Raw genomic sequence first — 17,393 nt, 5'->3', positions numbered from 1 at the left:
AAGGCCTAGCCGGACCATCAGCTCTAATGCGTCTTTTGGAGCAAAAATTAATATAAGACTGGTCTTAATATAATATAATATAATATAATATAATATAATACCGGGTCTTATGTTAATTTTTGCTCCAAAAGACACATTAGAGCTGATGGTCCAGCTAGGTCTTATTTTTGGGGAAACACAGTATCAGGTGCTGTGCCAGGTACTGTCATACCTGTGATTCATTTGATCCCTGCAGCCCCCCAACAGCAAATGTTTTTGCCATCCCATTTTACACATGAGAAAACTGAGGCTCAGAGAGGGCAGGTAACTTTGGGTCACACCACTGGCCAGAGGTGGAGCTCGGTTTCCCACCCATGCCTGATCCCAAAGCCCAGACCCCCCTCATCTCCTTATCTCAGGGGCCTGGACACTTTCGCCACTGTCCTGCTATCCAGTGCCTCAACCTTCCTTTTCCAGGAGCAAGATTTCCTGCAGGGCGAGTCTCACAAGGTTCTCCTCAGGCCCACAGGTTTGGCTTCTGGCCTGTCTCTGGCATTCTCGCTTGGAATCTGAGAGAAAGAAACTTGGGGCCTGGTAATTGTATTCCATTATGCCTAATTAAGATGCAAATTTGTACAGTTAATGAGGAAGGCAATTTGGAGACAGTTTTACCAGCGTCACAGGGCTCTCATCAGTACCTCTCTCCTTCCCTTCGGAGGATACGGGAAATACATGTGATGCGACCCACCCAGCTCCATCTGGCTGATCTCCAGGGGTCAGTCCTCCCACCCCAGGGAGGACACTTTGGGCCGAAACTGCTCAGATTCCATGATCCCTGATGTGGGGATCACCCAGTCCTGGGTCCCTGCCACCATCCTTTCCTCCAGGCCCCACCTGCAGGCTCTGCAGTGCCGTGGCTCCTTGGTGAGGGCCAGGAAGGCCTGAAGCAATTCTCTGGGGCCAGACTGCCTGAGTTCAAATTCTGGCCCCACTACTCCCAGCTGTGTATCTTTGGGCAAGTTTCTTAACCTCCCTGGGCCTCAGTTTCCTCCTCTGTAAAATGGGATCCTAATAGCATCACCTGATAAGATTGCTGTGAGGATAAAATGAGGTAATGTATGTAAAGCACTTGGAAAGCACCTGGCACATGAATGTTGGACGTTTTCATTAGCTCTGCCAGTCCCTCACGTGCCACATGGGCAGGAGTTCTGCCCCATAAACCCTAGGCTCACAGATTTCTTTTTGCTGCTGTCAGAGGTCCACTACCTTCAAGTTGAACTTTCCTCAGGTCCTGAGACTCTGTCCCTGTGGTTGGTCTGGACCTTTTGCATGGATTGCCACCGGTTGATTGGCTGATTTCCCACATTTGGATTCCAAAATTGGCCTACTGGCCTGGACTTCCTTCCAGCACCTGGTCCCAGTTCCTCTCACCCTCACCCCTCCACTTGTGGCCAGATTCATTGACAAATAAATTACTCAACTGACATCATATTGTTATTATAGCTAATATTTGTGGCATATTTACTATTTTAAGCTCTTCATCTATAATGATGTTATTTCATCCTCACAACAATTTACAAAGATGCAGAAACTGAGACCCAGAGAGGTAGTATGACTTGCCCAGGGTCACACCAGCTGGTATGGGGTGGAGATGGAATTCAAACCGCGTCTGTCTGACTCCTAACCTCATTTGTAAGCTCTCTAGTCAAACTGCTCTACAATTCCCAGTGCCGGCTGTGTGCCAGGCTGTGTGCCAGGCCCTGTGCCCAGCTGCTGGGGCAGAGAGACCACTGTCTGTACCCTTGAGGGCCACACAGACTTGTAGGAAGGAACAGCCAGGGGGACAGACAAGGACAGAGCAGGGTGGAAGGGAACCCAGGGGAGTGGGGTATGTGGGACCATGGGGAGGACCTTTGTCTTCTAGGGAGGAGTCAAGAAAGGAAGGAATCACAGAGCAGGAGCACTTTGCCTGAGAGTTGAAGTATGGTTGGAAGTCTTTAGAGGTTTGCAGTGGGAAGTGCATTCCTGGAGGAGGGAACAGCAGGTACAGTGGCATGGAGGTGTGAGATACCTGGGTGTATTGAAGTTTAGAGGCCAGAGGTTAGGAAGGTAGCAGCAATGGGAAGGGGAGGCTGGAAAGGTAGGCAGAGGCCAGATCATGCTGAACCTCAAAGGTCAAAATTTACTAGAGGTTTAGAGTGGTGGGTTCAAAAATCAAACAGACCTGAACTGGAGTCTGAGCTTCTCCACTTAACTTGCTGTGTGACCTTGGACAAGACCGTTTACCTCTCTGAGCCTTGGTTTCTTCATCTAGAAAATGGAGGAGGGATAATCAAAAGGCCTTTCTCTTAGGGTGGTTATGACAAGATGCACAAGAAATATAGCACAGTCTCTACAGAGGAAATCCTTAATCAGGACCAAGAGCTCCCCCTCACTCAGGGGCCTAGGGAGCCACTGTAAGACCCAAGGAAGAGGAGTGGCCATCCCTACATGCCCAGTGGGTCTGCCTGGCCCCCCTGACAGCAGTCAGAAAGGGTGGGTGTTGCAGACCACCAAAACTAGGTCAATGGATTTAGAAAACGGGGCAGTTTTCTCATCCAGAAGTTTGTCATTTAAAGGTGAGAGCAGGTAGTCTTTCTACATCGTAGAGAACAGGATGAAGAAGATTTTATAACTTTGTTTCTCAAACTTTCACACTCCTGTCACAATTTTGCCATACCTCTTTACTATCTATTCTATGATTTCTTTAACACTTTTGTTGAAATCAGTTTTAAATTGACCCACTTTTTGTTGTTTAGCTTTATCTTAACACAATGCTATCTATTCAATCAAAAATTTGAAAAAAAAAAAAAAAACACTTTAAATCTTTCTACTAAAATGAAACCAACTATGAACATTTAAGGGAACTTTTCTCCAAGTATAAACACCCATACAATTTTACATAATTTGGTCACACACTGTTTGTAACCTTCTTAATTTGACATCATGTACACCTTCCCACATCAATAAAGTCCCATGATATTAATAACTGCATATTATTTCAGTTTTCTTGCCATTATTTATCCAGTTCCATAATGACTGGTATTTATGTTGTTTCCAGTTTTCCAAATAATATGAACAACACTACAGTAAACATCTTTTTGTGCTCAGTGGGATGAAGCATTCTCAGAAAAATTGCTGAGCCAAAGGATGTGTACACTTTAAAGACTTTGAATACAAATCACATACCTGCCCTCCCAGAAGAGACGCCCAACTGACATCACCACAGCCATGAGATGCTAGTTTCTCCCCCCTCATCCATCTTGTGTTGCTCTGGTAGATACTGAAATAAAAAGACCCAATTAGGAAGTACTGATTGTTAATAGAGAGATTTGGAAAGAATTGTCTTGTGATTATAATCTTTAATTGCCTGGAGATTCTCGACTCTTTCCTTGGCACATCTGGTCTGATAATAAAATTGCTTCTGGTTCCTATAATGGAATTAAGTGTGTCAGTAGTTCACAGTGTTTGGCTAATAGTCCTATGAATCTTTACTGTCTTAGCTCAGGCTGCTACCACAAAACATCATAGACCGGTGGCTTAAACAACAGACATTTATTTCTCACCGTTCTGGAGGCTGGAGTGTCTGAGATCAGGGTGTCAGTAGGGTCAGGTTCTTGGTGAGGGCTCCCTTCATGACTTGCAGTCGGCCACCTTTTCCTTTTGTCTTCACATGGTGGAGAAATAAAGCTCTGATGTCCTTCCTCTTGTTATAAAGGCACCAATCCCATCACGGGTACTTCACCCTCATGACCTCATCTAAATCGAATGACCTCCCCAAAGCCTCATCTGCAAATACCATCCCATTGTGGGTTAGGTCTTCAATAAATGAATTAGGGGACGCAGTTAGTCCATAGCATCTACCATGAGGACAAGTCTGGGAACCAGTGGGATGGATCATTGCTTTGGATGTGGGTCTTGTCTCTCCAGCCATAGCCAATACACCCAACTGTTAATTGCGTGTATACTCCGTGCCAGATTCTGTGTTAAGTGAGCCCCCTTTATGTACTCTAGCACTGAATCATTACAACATCCCTGTGAGGTAAGAGTTATTAGCTCCATTTTGCAGAGGAGGAATCTGAGGCTCAGCTAATAAGGCAAATGCCAATTCCCTGCTCACCGTCACTCTCCTACATGCCCAGGGAGACCAGGAACTTCTGGAAGGCAGGTCCTGGTCTTGCTCACCTCTGGATCCTATTACAGTATCAACACAAAGCAGATAGAGTTAAGTCCAGCAGCTAAGGGATAGAGTGGAGACCTTAGTATTAGAAGACGGGTTTGAATCCCACCTTTGCCCCTTACTGGCTGTGTGGCTTTGGCTTTGGTTTTCCCATCTCTTAAATGAGGTTAATAATCCCTATTTTTCAAAACTACCTTGAGGATAAAATGAGATACTGTGTTCACCCGGTACTAAATAAACACTAAATAAAAGCAGCTGTTGTAATTTTTAGTATACTCATTTACTCCCCTTAGACCAGTGGATCCAATGAGTAGAGGTATGGCACCTCCTCCAGTTATGTCTGCACCAAGGGCAGCTGCAAACCCCAGGGCTTGGGCCCTCCTGAGTATGACCCAGAGAGCAAAACTTGGGCAGTGCCGGTTGCTTGAGTCGGGATATACATGGGAGGATATGGGTGAATATCATCAAGGACTGGGATTTCAAGGTAATCCTCTGCTCTGATTTGCCCAGGAGAGGTCCCAGCCCTGCCAGAAGCCAACACGTGCTTCTGATGGCCTGAAAAGGGATTTGGAGCCACTTTGTCCTGTAAGCCTAGATGCAGAAAGATTGGACTCTTGGGGCTGTCCCTATGGTTTGGGGCAGTATTTCTCAGACCACCGACAACAGAATCATCTGGGATGCTATTGAAAATGCAGCTTCCAGGACTCAGCTCAGACCCCCTGCGTCCTATTCTCTGGAATCTGCATTTTAACCAGCTCCTTGGTGGTGGTTAAAGTTGGGGAGTGGCCAGCTGATGGGACACAGATCAGAAGAGGATTGCAATCACGATTGTCCTGGGATTGCCAGGCCAGGTGCTCACTGTGCGGCTATCAAGTGGCACTTCTGAGCCAGGTTGGCGGGGGCTGGCCACACCCCAGGTTTGTGTTTTTCCTCAGAGAACTGCGGCAGGAATAAAGGCAGGAACTTCAGAAGTTGGTGTCTGTTGTGCTGTGAGGCAGTGTGTGTGAGAAGGCTCTGCCACACTTCAAATGAGAAGGAAAAAGATAGATGTATATATATTTTCCGGAGGTAAATGTGCCACTTTCAAATGGATTCTTTTCCAGCCTGGACACAATTTTCATTTCTCTTTGGTGAGTCATGGCAGAAGTCGCCTTTTGCTTGCTGCCTCTTGTGAGCAAATGTCACACTTCATGGACAGGACTGGGGGAATTTACTCTTTGCCAAGTTCAGTTAGAGGATGTGCTGAGGCTGTCACAGAACCTCACCCTGTCCTATGCTGTGGGGGCCACAGAGACTCTTAATAATTAGCCATTCTCGTTAGCTCAGATTTTGCCCTCTCTTGGGTTGTTTTCAGGCTGTCTGGCTGTCATCCTGCTGGTTTTAATGAGAAAATGTCCCCAAGTACCTTTTGACATTCACTCATGTATCAATTAGTAGTACAACATAGTAATTAAGGCATGGGTTCTGGAAGCCATTCTCTAGTGGCACCCCATCTCACTCAAAATCAAAGCCAAAGTCCCTACCACATCTGCACGGCCCTATGTGATCTAATCCTTGTCGTCTCTCTAAGTTCATCACCTTCTCACTCAGCTATAGCCATACTAACCTACTTGCTGTTTATCAAACATGTCAAGGATATGTCCACCCCAGGGCCTTTGCACTGGCTGTTCCATCATCCTGTGATGCTCATTCCTCCAGATCTCTGCATGACTCATTCCCTCGCTTCCTTTAGGTCTCTACTCAAATGTCACCATCCTGACCATCCCTTATAAAATAGTACAACCACCTCAACCCTCACAAACCCCCTTTTTGTCTCAGATCATTTATCACCACCTGACATAGTATTATTGTATTCTTTTTTTTTAATTAATGTTTATTGGAGTGACAATTATTAGTAAAGTTACATAGATTTCAGGTATACAATTCTGTATTACATCATCTATAAATCACATTGTGTGTTCACCACCCAGAGTCAGTCCTCCTTCCATCACCATATATTTGATCCCCTTTACCCTCATCTACCACGCCCTCCCCCTTTACCCTCTGGTAACCACTAAACTATTGTCTGTGTCTATGAGTTTTTGTTTCTCATTTGTTTATCTTGTTCTTTTGTTGTTTTCGGTTGATATACCACATATCAGTGAAATCATATGGTTCTTTACTTTTTCTGTCTGACTTATTTTGCTTAGCATTATAATCTCAAGATCCATCCATGTTGTCACAAATTGTCCTATTTCATCTTTTCTTACTGCTGAATAGTATTTCATTGTGTATATATACCACAACTTCTTTATCCATTCATCTATCAAAGGACATTTTGGTTGTTTCCATGTCTTGGCCACTGTAAATAAAGCTGCAGTGAACATTGGAGCACACGTGTCTTTATGGATAAATGTTTTCAGATTTTTGGAGTAGATACCCAGGAGAGGGATTGCTGGGTCATATGGTAATTCTGTTCGTAATTTTTTGAGGAACCTCCACACTGCCTTCCATAGCGGCTGCACCAATCTGCATTCCCAGCAACATTGTATGAGGGTTCCTTTTTCTCCACAGCCTCTCCAGCACTTGTTACTATTTGTCTTGTTGATGATAGCCATTCTGACTGGGGTGAGGTGATATCTCATTGTGGTTTTTATTTGCATTTCTCTGATAATTAGTGATGTTGAGCATTTTTTGATATGTCTATTTGCCATTTGTATGTCCTCTTTGGAGAAATGCCTCTTCAGGTCCTATGCCCATTTTTCAATTGGGTTGTTTGTTTTTTGTTGTTGAGTTGTATGAATATATTTTGGATATTAGCCCCTTATCAGAGGTGCTATTTGCAAAAATCTTCTCCCATTCAGTTTGTTGCCTCTTGATTTTGTTGATGGTTTCTTTTGCTGTGCGGAAGCTTTTAAGTTTGATATAGTCCCATTCATTTATTTCAGCTTTTACTTCCCTTGCCTTTGGAGTCAAATTCATAAAATGCTCTTTGAACCCAAGGTCCATAAGTTTAGTACCTACGTTTTCTTCTATGCATTTTATTGTTTCAGGTCTTATGCTTAAGTCTTTGATCCATTTTGAATTAATTTTGGTACATGGTGACAGACAGCAGTCCAGTTTCAATCTTTTGCACGTGGCTTTCCAAATCTCCCGGCACCATTTATTGAGGAGGCTGTCTTTCTTCCATTGTGTATTTTTTGCTTCTTTGTCAAAAATTATCTGTCCATATTTATGTGGGTTTATTTCTGGGTTCTCAGTTCTATTCCATTGGTCTATGTGTCTGTTTTTCTGCCAATTCCATGCTGTTTTGATTATTGTAGCCCTGTAGTACAAGCCAAAGTCAGGAAGTGTGATACCTCCAGTATTGTTCTTTTTTGTTAAAATTGCTTTGGCTGTTTGGGGTCTTTGTGGTTTCATACAAATCTGATGATTTTTTTGTTCTATTTCTTTTAAAAATGCCATTGGAATTTTGATGGGGATTGCATTAAATCTGTATATTGCTTTGGGTAATATGGCCATTTTAACTATGTTGATTCTTCCAATCCATGAGCACGGAATGTCTTTCCATTTCTTTGTGTCTTCTTCAATTTCTTTAAAAATGTCTTACAGTTTTCAGCATATAGGTCTTTTTCATCCTTGGTTAAGTTTATTCCTAGGTATTTTATTCTTTTTGTTACAATTGCAAAAGGAATTGGGTTTTTTTTATTTCTTTTTCTGAGATTTTATTGTTAGTATATAGGAATGCAATGGACTTTTGTACATTGATTTTGTAGCCAGCAACTTTACTGTATTCGTTTATTTTTTCTAATAGCTTTTTGGTGGAGTCTTTAGGGTTTTCTATATATAGCATCATGTCATTGGCAAAGAGTGATAATTTAAATTCTTCATTCCCAATTTGGATGCCTTTTATTTCTTTGTCTTGCCTGATTGCTCTGGTGAGGACTTCCAACACTATGTTGAAAAGCAGAGGTGATAGGGGACAGCCCTGTCGTGTTCCTGAATGTAGAGCAAAGGGCTTCAGTTTTTCACCGTTAATTATGATATCAGCTGAGGGCTTGTCATATATGGCCTTTAATATGTTAAGCTATTTTCCTTCTATACCCATTTTAGTAAGTGTTTTAATCATAAATGGATGTTGTATCTTGTCAAACGCTTTTTCTGCATCAATTGATATAATCATATGATTTTCGTCCTTTATTTTGTTTATGTGATGTATCACATTGATGGATTTGCGTATGTTGAACCATTCTTGTGCCCCTGGGATGAACCCTACTTGATCGTGATGACTAATGTTTTTAATGTATTGTTGCATTCAATTTGCTAGAATTTTGTTTAGGATTTTTGCATCGGTATTCATCAGAGATATTGGCCTGTAGTTTTCTTTTTTTATGTTATCCTTACCAGGTTTTGGTATCAGGGTAATGTTGGCCTCGTAAAATGAGTTAGGGAGTACTGTCTCTTCTTCAGTTTTTTTGTAAGACTTTGAGTAGGACAGGTATTAGATCATCTTTGAAGGTTTGGTTATTGTATTTTTTAATGATCTATTTCTCCCCACTAGAATGATAGCTCCTTGTGGGTGGGAACTTGGTCTGACTTGGTTACTGCTATTATCTAGAATATGCCTGATACATTGTAGACCCTTAGTAAATAATGATCAATTGATTGAATAAATGAATGCCTGGTTCTGTGTGACCTTGAGCTCCTTAGCATATCTAAGCCTCAGTTTCGAAGTCTATAAAATGGACACAGTTATAGAGGTTTGCATGTTAAATGAGATAATTAATGTAAGTCCTTTGCATGGTGACCAGCACACTCAAAGTTCTCAATAAATGATGACTGACCTTAGACTACTATTACTTAGATCAACAAAATAAGACAATGTGGTAAAGGAAATGAAAGAAGTTTGCAAAGGGCTGTCCTGTTGAGAGATGGCAGAGGTGCTGCCCAGGTGATTGGAATCAGGAAAGCCTTCTCAGCAGGGGTGGAATTTGAACTGGGCCTCTGGGTTGGGCAGGAGCTCAGCAGATCAGTCCAGCGTTTGTAGAATGGTGGGACAGGAAGAAGGAACAGGGTGAACAAAGAAGCAGGAGAGGGAAAGTTCTGGGACTGATCAGGTGTGCTTCCCTATCTCCAGGGACTTCTAAGTCAGGAGAAGAGAAAGCAGAATAAAGCGATGGAAGCTTTTTTTTTGCTTCCTGGAAGAGAAACCAGGCAGTGCTTTCCAACAAGTTGTGCAACAGTAGAACAGAAATAAAACCTGATTTACAGCCTCCCCTGTCTTGGGGCAGAGTGCTTCACAGTTAGTAAAGGAACCCCTGAGTGTCCTTTTGTTGGTTTATCACAACCCTTCTCAAGAGAGGCAGAATCATTAGGTGTTTGTTATTCTAATCTGGCAGTCACCTGCGAATAACCCTGAATGGGGTATCTCTAAAAGAAGCCCATCAGCAGTGGTGGGATTTCTGCGTGCTGTGGCATCCTGCTGTCTTGAAGACTGGGAAGAAATTCACAGCATAGGTGTAAGGGAAACCAAGAAGGATGGTGTGGGGGAGAAAGACTGAATGGTTAACTTTGGAAAGCAGAAGGACATGTGTTTGTCATTCGTTCATTCGGTCACTCAGTGAACACTGAGCACTTACTGTGTACAAGACAGAATATTCAAGCCAAGAGCCCAGTGGTCAGGACTTTAGCTACTTTGTGTGTGTTTAATTTTCTACTTGATTAAAAAAAATAGTTCTGTAACTTAAGGGAGGTTGGGGAGGCAATATAGGTTTCATCTCAAATGTCAACTCCAATTGATTTATTGTGGTTACTCAGGTTTCTGAGACTACAGTGTGGGCTTAGCAGGAAGAAATCCAGTGATTGATTAGTGATGTCTGTCATGGATTAGTGGGGGAGAATAGTCGGTCAAATGCCACACATTCGCCACAGCAGGAATGAGCTCTGTATATACCTGTAATGTGCTGACCTGAGGGTTTATAACAGAATTAAATGCTTTCTTGACTCTGCATAGTTGGTGAGTGTGATGTGGCTGATAACTCACCATGGAGAGCTGTGAACATTCAAGACAATCAGAGGGGCAGGAATTGATGCCCCAGAGTATTAACTCAGAGAAGCAGTTCCCCTCAACGACATGGTGTCCCCAGACTTTTACAAGTGTCTCACCCACCCCTTATTTGACACGTGTTTAATGCATCTTCCCTAAGCATTCAACTTTGTTCTCCTAGAAACATTCTTTTTGCACATATATTTCACCATCTTGTATAGTATGTAATTCATTAATTGATATATAATAAATGCAACTGGAATACAAAAGTTTGAAACTAGAGCTGACTCTTAGTTGTTGTACAACTCGATAGTTAGGAACAGAAGGCATAAAAACTGGAGGTGTTCGGTCACTGTGTTTTACAAGGGAAGGGGATGATTTTGGTTAGTCCAGTGAATCAGTTAAGTCAAGGTAAGTTAAGAGGCCTTCTCCTACAAATATGTAGTTTTCTTTAAAAAAAAAAAAAAAAAAAAGAATTCACTCTCCATATTCTGTTTTATAGCCTCTTTTTTTTCTTAACCTAAGCAAATACTAGAGGCACCTTTTCATGTCATCAAATACTCTCTCAGAATAATATTATGAATGACTACATGGCATTCAATGATGTGCATCTGCCATTTAATTGATTCCTTGTTGCTGGCCTTTCATGTAGCAAAGTTTGGGTCTCTTATAGGGAACATTGTCTTTCAGTTCCCAATGTGGGTAGTTGAGAACTCTGAACACCCCACAGTGGTGAGGAGTAGAGATGGACATTAAAAGGGAAGAGAAGATGGGAATATAAAATGGTGTAGTCACTGCAGAAAACTATGGTGGTTCCTCAAAAAATTAAACATAGAATTACCATATGATCCAGCAGTTCCACTCCTGGGTATATATATGAAAGAATTGAAAGCAGTGTCTTGAAGAGATATGTATACACCATGTTCATAGTAGCACTGGTTACAATAACAACCCAGGTGTCCATCAACAGATGAATGGATGAACAAAATGTGGTCTATACATTTCTCCAGAGGACATACAGGTGGCCAATAGATGTATGAAAAGATGCTCAACATCACTAATACTCAGGGAAATGCACATTGAAACCACAATGAGGTATCACCTCATACCTGTCAGAATGGCCATCATCAATAAATCAAATAACAAGTGTCGGCGAGGCTGTGGAGAAAACGGAATCCTCGTGCACTGTTGGTGGGATTGTAAATTGGTGCAGCCATTATGGAAAACAGTATGGAGGTTCCTCAAAAAGTTAAAAATAGAACTAGTAACTTATGACCCAGCAATTCCACTTCTGGGTATTTAGCCAAAGAAATACAAAACACTAATTGGAAAAGACATATGCATCCCTATGTTCATTGCAATGTTATTTATAATAGACAAGACATGGAAACAACTTGAGTACCCATCAAGACATGATTGGATAAAGAAGATGTGTTATCTATATACAATAGAATATTACTCAGGCATAAAAAAAAATGAAATCTTACCATGTGCAACAACATGGATGGACCTAGAGGATATTATGCTAAGTGAAATAAGTCAGACGGAGAAAGACAAATAACATATTATTTCAGTTATATGTGGAATCTAAAGAACAAAACAAATGAACAAACAAAACAGAAACAGATTCTTAGACACAGAGAATAAACTGATGGCTGCCAGATGGGAAGGGGGGTTGGGAGGCTGGGTGAAAAAGGTGAAGGGATAAAGAAGGACAAATTGCCAGTTGATAAATAGTCGTGAGATGTAAAGTACAGCATAGGGACTATAGTCAATAATATGGTAATAATTATGTATGGTGCCAGGTGGGTACTAGACTTATTGGGTGATCACTTTGCAAATTATGTCAATGTCTAACCAGTATACTGTGCACCTGAAATTAATATAAAATAATATTGAATGCGAACTGTAATGAAAAATTTTTTAAATAAATTTAAAAATGCGGTTTATAAATACAATGGAATATTATTCCACCGTAAAAAGGAAGGCAATCCTGTTATATGCTTCAACATGAATGAACCTTGAAGACATTACGTGAAGTGAAATAAGCCAGTCACAAAAGGACAACTATTGTATGATTCCACTTATATGAAGGGCCTGCAGTAGTCAATTTCGTAGACGGAAAATAGAATGGGGGTTGTAAGGGGCTGGAGGAGGGGAAATGGGGAGTTGCTTCATGGATATAGCATTTCACTTTTGCAAGATGAAAAGAGTTCTGGAGATTGGTTGTGCAACAATATGAATACACTTACCACTACTGAATTGTACACTTAAAAATTGTTATGGTGGCTAAGATTGAACACGGCACCTTGAGTTGAGCTGCCACTGAGCTCCCGGATGGCTCAGTTGGTTGGAGCGCGTCCTCTCAAGCACAAAGTTGCTGGTTCGACTCCCGCAAGGGATGGTGGGCTGCGCCCCCTGCAACTAGCAACGGCAACTGGACCTGGAGCTGAGCTGCGCCCTCCACAACTAAGATTGAAAGGACAACAACTTGACTGGGGAAAAAAAAATTGTTATGGTGGCGAATTGTATGTTATCTTACCACAATTTTAAGAAAAGTTCTTCTAAAGAAAACTTACAAAGAGAGGTGGGAGTAGATGTAGGAGTAGATGTAGGCATTAAGTATCAACAGCTACTAAGATGATCCAAAAAAAGAGATAACCAGACATGTACGTCCTAAAGAAGCCAAACCCCGTCTGTGGTCTTACGGAGTGGATTGAATCTGAGTCTGGAACCAGCTGCAGTTTGCAGGGCAGACAGAGGACAGCGGAGCGTGTTAAACTGAACGTGAGTGTGCAGTCGGCAACGTGGGAGATGCTACAGTGAAACTCCGGGCTCTTCCAATAAACAAGCGTAAGGAAATAAAAGGGATAGATGGGGAATCTGTAAATTAAAAGAAATTTAAAAGACAGACCAAATTTTTCAAATGGGCCAGAATATAGTGTCTAGGGATACACACCTGGGTAACAAAACAATTTTAAAAGACACAAGAAGTGATTCCTTAAAAGTCAGGATAGTGATTACAGGATGGGATACATGCGCGGGGCTTCTGGGTTCGGGGCAAAGTTCTTTTTCTTGACCTGGGTGCTGTTGGCCTTATTATAATCCATTAATTCATACACTAGATTTGCATGGTTTTCTGTGTTTATGCTTTATTTTACAAAAAAGAATTTTATTTTATTATTTTTTAATGAAGGGAGGAGGTGTTGGGTATAGAGAGTCAGACAGACCTAGATAAAAATCCAAGTTCTGCCTCCGTTAGCTCTGTGATCTTTGGCAAGTTACTTAAACCTCTCTAAGCCTCCGTTTCTTCATCTGGAAAAGAAATTATGATAGTATTTAGCTCATAGCATTGTGGTGGCAATTGAATAAGATAATGCATATACTCCCCTAAGGCCACACCTAGTCCCAAGTAAGTGCTACAAATGTTCACTGTTGTTGATTCTGGAAAGAAGTGGACGTGGGCAAAAGACGCCCTGAGTGCCATTTTCACCTCTAATTCTGACTTGCCATGTGATCTTGGTAAAGTCACTTCTCTGCAGTCAGATGCCTCCTCGCTTCCCTGATAATCCCTGTGCCTTGTAAGAATAATAACGGAGATCAGGCGGCGACTCGGTGGGACCTCTGGTGCTCAGGGCTGAGCCTCCCTGTGCTGTGTTTCCTCCAACAACACGAAGAGACTCGGGTCATGCCAGGAAGCAGCAGACCAAAAGGGGCGTGGCATTGCCCAGTTTCCCCGCACATGCTGACAGGTGAACATGTGCCCAGGCACACCACAGAGACAGTGTTGCTTTCTGTTGTCCTGTGCAGGGAAATGTATGCTGTTTTTACCCTTCTAGTCTTGGGCCGTCTTCTGTAAGCCTTGTTTGTCCATTATGTCCTTTTGTAGGCTTTGTGAATTTAGAGAATGAACAAGTTCAGCAGCCCCAGGGAAAGAAGGGTTACCTGCCCATTAAAGACTCACTTTTCAGAGTGGGGTTTCAGTCAGAATCCTGCTTCCCCGGGAACGAGAAAAAGGCAGCTGGCCAATCCCTGGTTCCTTAATGGAGCCAACAAGGAGACGTCAAGTCAGACGCCAGAGTGCCGGAGTCCCTGCTCCCTGAAATATCTGAACATGAGTTCGTAAGAATATTGAACTTCATGTACTCGCATAACAATTAGTTGGTGCACTGGCACCTCCTAGAAGACACTTCCAGTCAATCTACCCTGAATTCCCAGGAAGATTCCCTCTAAAGATCCCGTTCAATTGACAAACCCTTTCATGTTAGACCCCCCTCAGAATGCTGTGAGGAGCTGCTCAGTTCTTATTTATTTATTTATAATTGTAGTAAAATATACATAGTATAAACATTTACTATCTTGCTGTTTTTCAAGTGTAAAGTTCAGTGTCCTTCAGTACATTCACACTGTTATAAACCGTCACCACGATCTTTCTCTGGAATTCTTTTCATCTTCCCCAACGGAAACTGTTAAACATTAACTCTCCCAGCCTCTGGCAACCACCGTTCTACTTTCCATCTCTATAAATCTGACTACTCTAGGAACCTCATATACGTGGAATCATATAGTATTTGTTCTTTTGTTACTGGCTTATTTTACTTAGCAAAATGCCCTCACAGTTCATCAGCGTTGAAACATGTGACAGGGTTTTCTTCCTTTTTATTGGTGAATAATATTCCATTGTAGAGATACCACATTTTGTTTATCCATTCATCCGGTGCAGGAGACTTTGGTTGTTTCCATCTTTTGCCTATGGTGAAGAACGCTGCTATGAACATGGGTATATTAGCTTCTCGTTAGGGTTGTCCACTAATCCTTTATTCCAATTACTGTGAAGTTCTTCTGATGATACAGGGTATAATGGGTACTTATAGTCAGCGAACACCTCTGACACCTACACCCTGGGCTCAGAAACTGGGGAAATAGCGAAATAGCAGGAGGCAGGGGACAGGGTGGGGTGGGGGGCAGCCAGGGCTGGGCCAGGACAGGGAACCACAAAATGCTGTATGTTCACAGCTGTAATTTCCCCAGATAGGGAAGGTTTTCTTGGCAACCATTTATGAAAACTATGATTATTTTCCATTTCCTAGTCTCTGTGCTTGTTTTTATAAGAAGCTAAGTGGTTTCATGTGATTATAAATCCCAGGTGTTGTGTGGAACTTTAACTAAAATACCGAAATCTAAGGCTATTTGCCTATAACACTCCTCTGTTTTGTTCAATTTCCTCCAAGTTCACTGCACTATTTAAATTGTTTATAATGAGTGCAGGTTTTAGTGCGTTCCGGAAAACAGGAAGAGAAAAAAATTGATGAAGAAAAGTAAAACTGAAGCAGATGGCCATTTAGGGAAAAGATGGCGAGCTGACGGGAAGGTGCAGAGGTCCAAGTTGCTGACCACTAGCATGCTGTGTGGCCAGGGCCGACTTTCATACATGTCAAGGCAGAGCATGTGGTCCCCTCTGTCCAGTGTGGTTTCAAGGAGCTGGAAGCATCCGCCCTCCACCCTGAGACAACCGTCCCTCTCCTTCTATTGACGGTGCCTCACCTTCCACCACTGAAGCACATTGGCTACGCAATAATACTAGTTGTCCAAATGTGTCAGAAAGGATTTTCCCTTTTCTGAGCCACTCTCTTAAAATGCAAATGAATCCTAAAGAGCAATCTGAATTTTCGAGCTATGAGGACTTTGAGGGTTCATCAACTTGATTGCTCCCAAACTGTTCTCTGAGGAGCTTTGGGGGAGTCTGGGGCAAAGAGGGAGGGGAAGCACCGAGCAGGTGATGCTCTGAGTCCCCTGCTCCTCCATTCTGACCAGAGCAGTCTGCTTTTACCTGAACCAGTAGTGGCACTACCCAGAAAAGGGGTGAGGGGAGTTTGAAAGCCTCTGATCTAGAGCAGCCCCCTTGTTTGACAGAGACGGCCCAGAGAAGTTGAGAGAAGGGTTCAAAGACACACAGCAAATTTGTTCAACAGATATTTACTGAGCACCTACTATAGGCCAGAGGCACAGTAAACAAAGATGAGTGCTGTAATGCCCTGCCATGAAAAGTGGGGCTTTTCTCTCTAGGCTAGCTCCTCTGCAGCCTTGAGGGGGGGACATAGGGAGCCTCAGTGAAGAAGGAGACAGCTTTCCCCCAACCCACAATATGTTTCAGCCAGGTGACCCCCTCCCCTCACCTATGGGTAATGCCATCTCTCCTGTGTATGCAAAGGGGAATAGACATGTTCTCTTTAATATATCCCCCTTCGCCCCATCTCATTTCATCCTTGCTGAAGTCCTGCAATGTGTGTACTGTTAAAAAATACTGAATGACACTTTTTAAAGATGGTAAGGCAGACTTTCTTCAGGACCATCGTGGTAGGCATTGGGACCTCTGCAATGGGATTGTACAGTAGGGGAGAGAGATGGGGCTCAACTCTGAACACAGCATGAGCCAGTGGGAACTTCGAGCCAAGGAGCAGCGTGGGGGGTCAGCAGATGGAAAAGTAATGGGAGGAAATATCAGGGGTAAAGGGGATTCTGGCTAAACTGACCTAACAGGATTGGTGCTACAGACAGGCCAGGGTGATCAGACATGAGCTGCGGGATGATGGAGGGTGAGGAACCTGATCAGATATCAGTGTGATCAGATACCAAGGGTGGGAGGTTCTGGCTAGATGCAGTTAGCAAGGTTCTTGTTAAAACCAGATTTTATAAGGAAACACACCGACGGACCTAGGAGAAGGTTCAGGAGCCTGACAAAAGTATGTTCAAGCAAAGAATTTTTGTCAGTCCCTACTGTGTGCCAAGCAGTGCTGGCACATGAGACTACGAAGCTGGTTAAGACTTGGCTCCTGTTCCCAAGGACCTTCCAGTCTAACAGGGGAGAGAAAAGCTTTACATAAATAACACAATACAAAGCCATTGCTAAATGCTAAACGTCATAAGGAGGGACTGATAGATTACTTTACCAGCTTTGGAGTTGGGGTTGGGGAGAGAAGAGACACACCTTGCCAGGACAGGTGGCATTGGAACTGGGCTTCTCTTATCTTCTTAACTTTTAGGTTAGAAATTTGGTAGTTGGAGTCGGGCAGCCCTTGTTTTAAAGCCCAGCTGGACCATATAACTGTGTGAGCTTGGGCAAGGGATGGCGACAATCTCATCTGAAAAATGTGGGTGATGATAGTTTCT

The 17,393-nt window shown here is 42.7% G+C and overlaps 1 protein-coding gene across 1 annotated transcript in view; it reads left to right on the top strand.

The window, feature by feature from the left end:
* Positions 1–17,393, top strand: part of HRH1 (histamine receptor H1) — an 85,622-nt gene that overhangs the window by 46,273 nt on the left and 21,956 nt on the right. The window lies entirely within an intron of this gene.

This window comes from Rhinolophus sinicus, chromosome 5, assembly GCF_057876585.1.
Source record: "Rhinolophus sinicus isolate RSI-liver-muscle chromosome 5, RSI-T2T, whole genome shotgun sequence".
In the NCBI taxonomy this organism is placed as follows: domain Eukaryota; kingdom Metazoa; phylum Chordata; class Mammalia; order Chiroptera; family Rhinolophidae; genus Rhinolophus; species Rhinolophus sinicus.
This window is presented reverse-complemented; position numbering and strand designations above follow the sequence as displayed.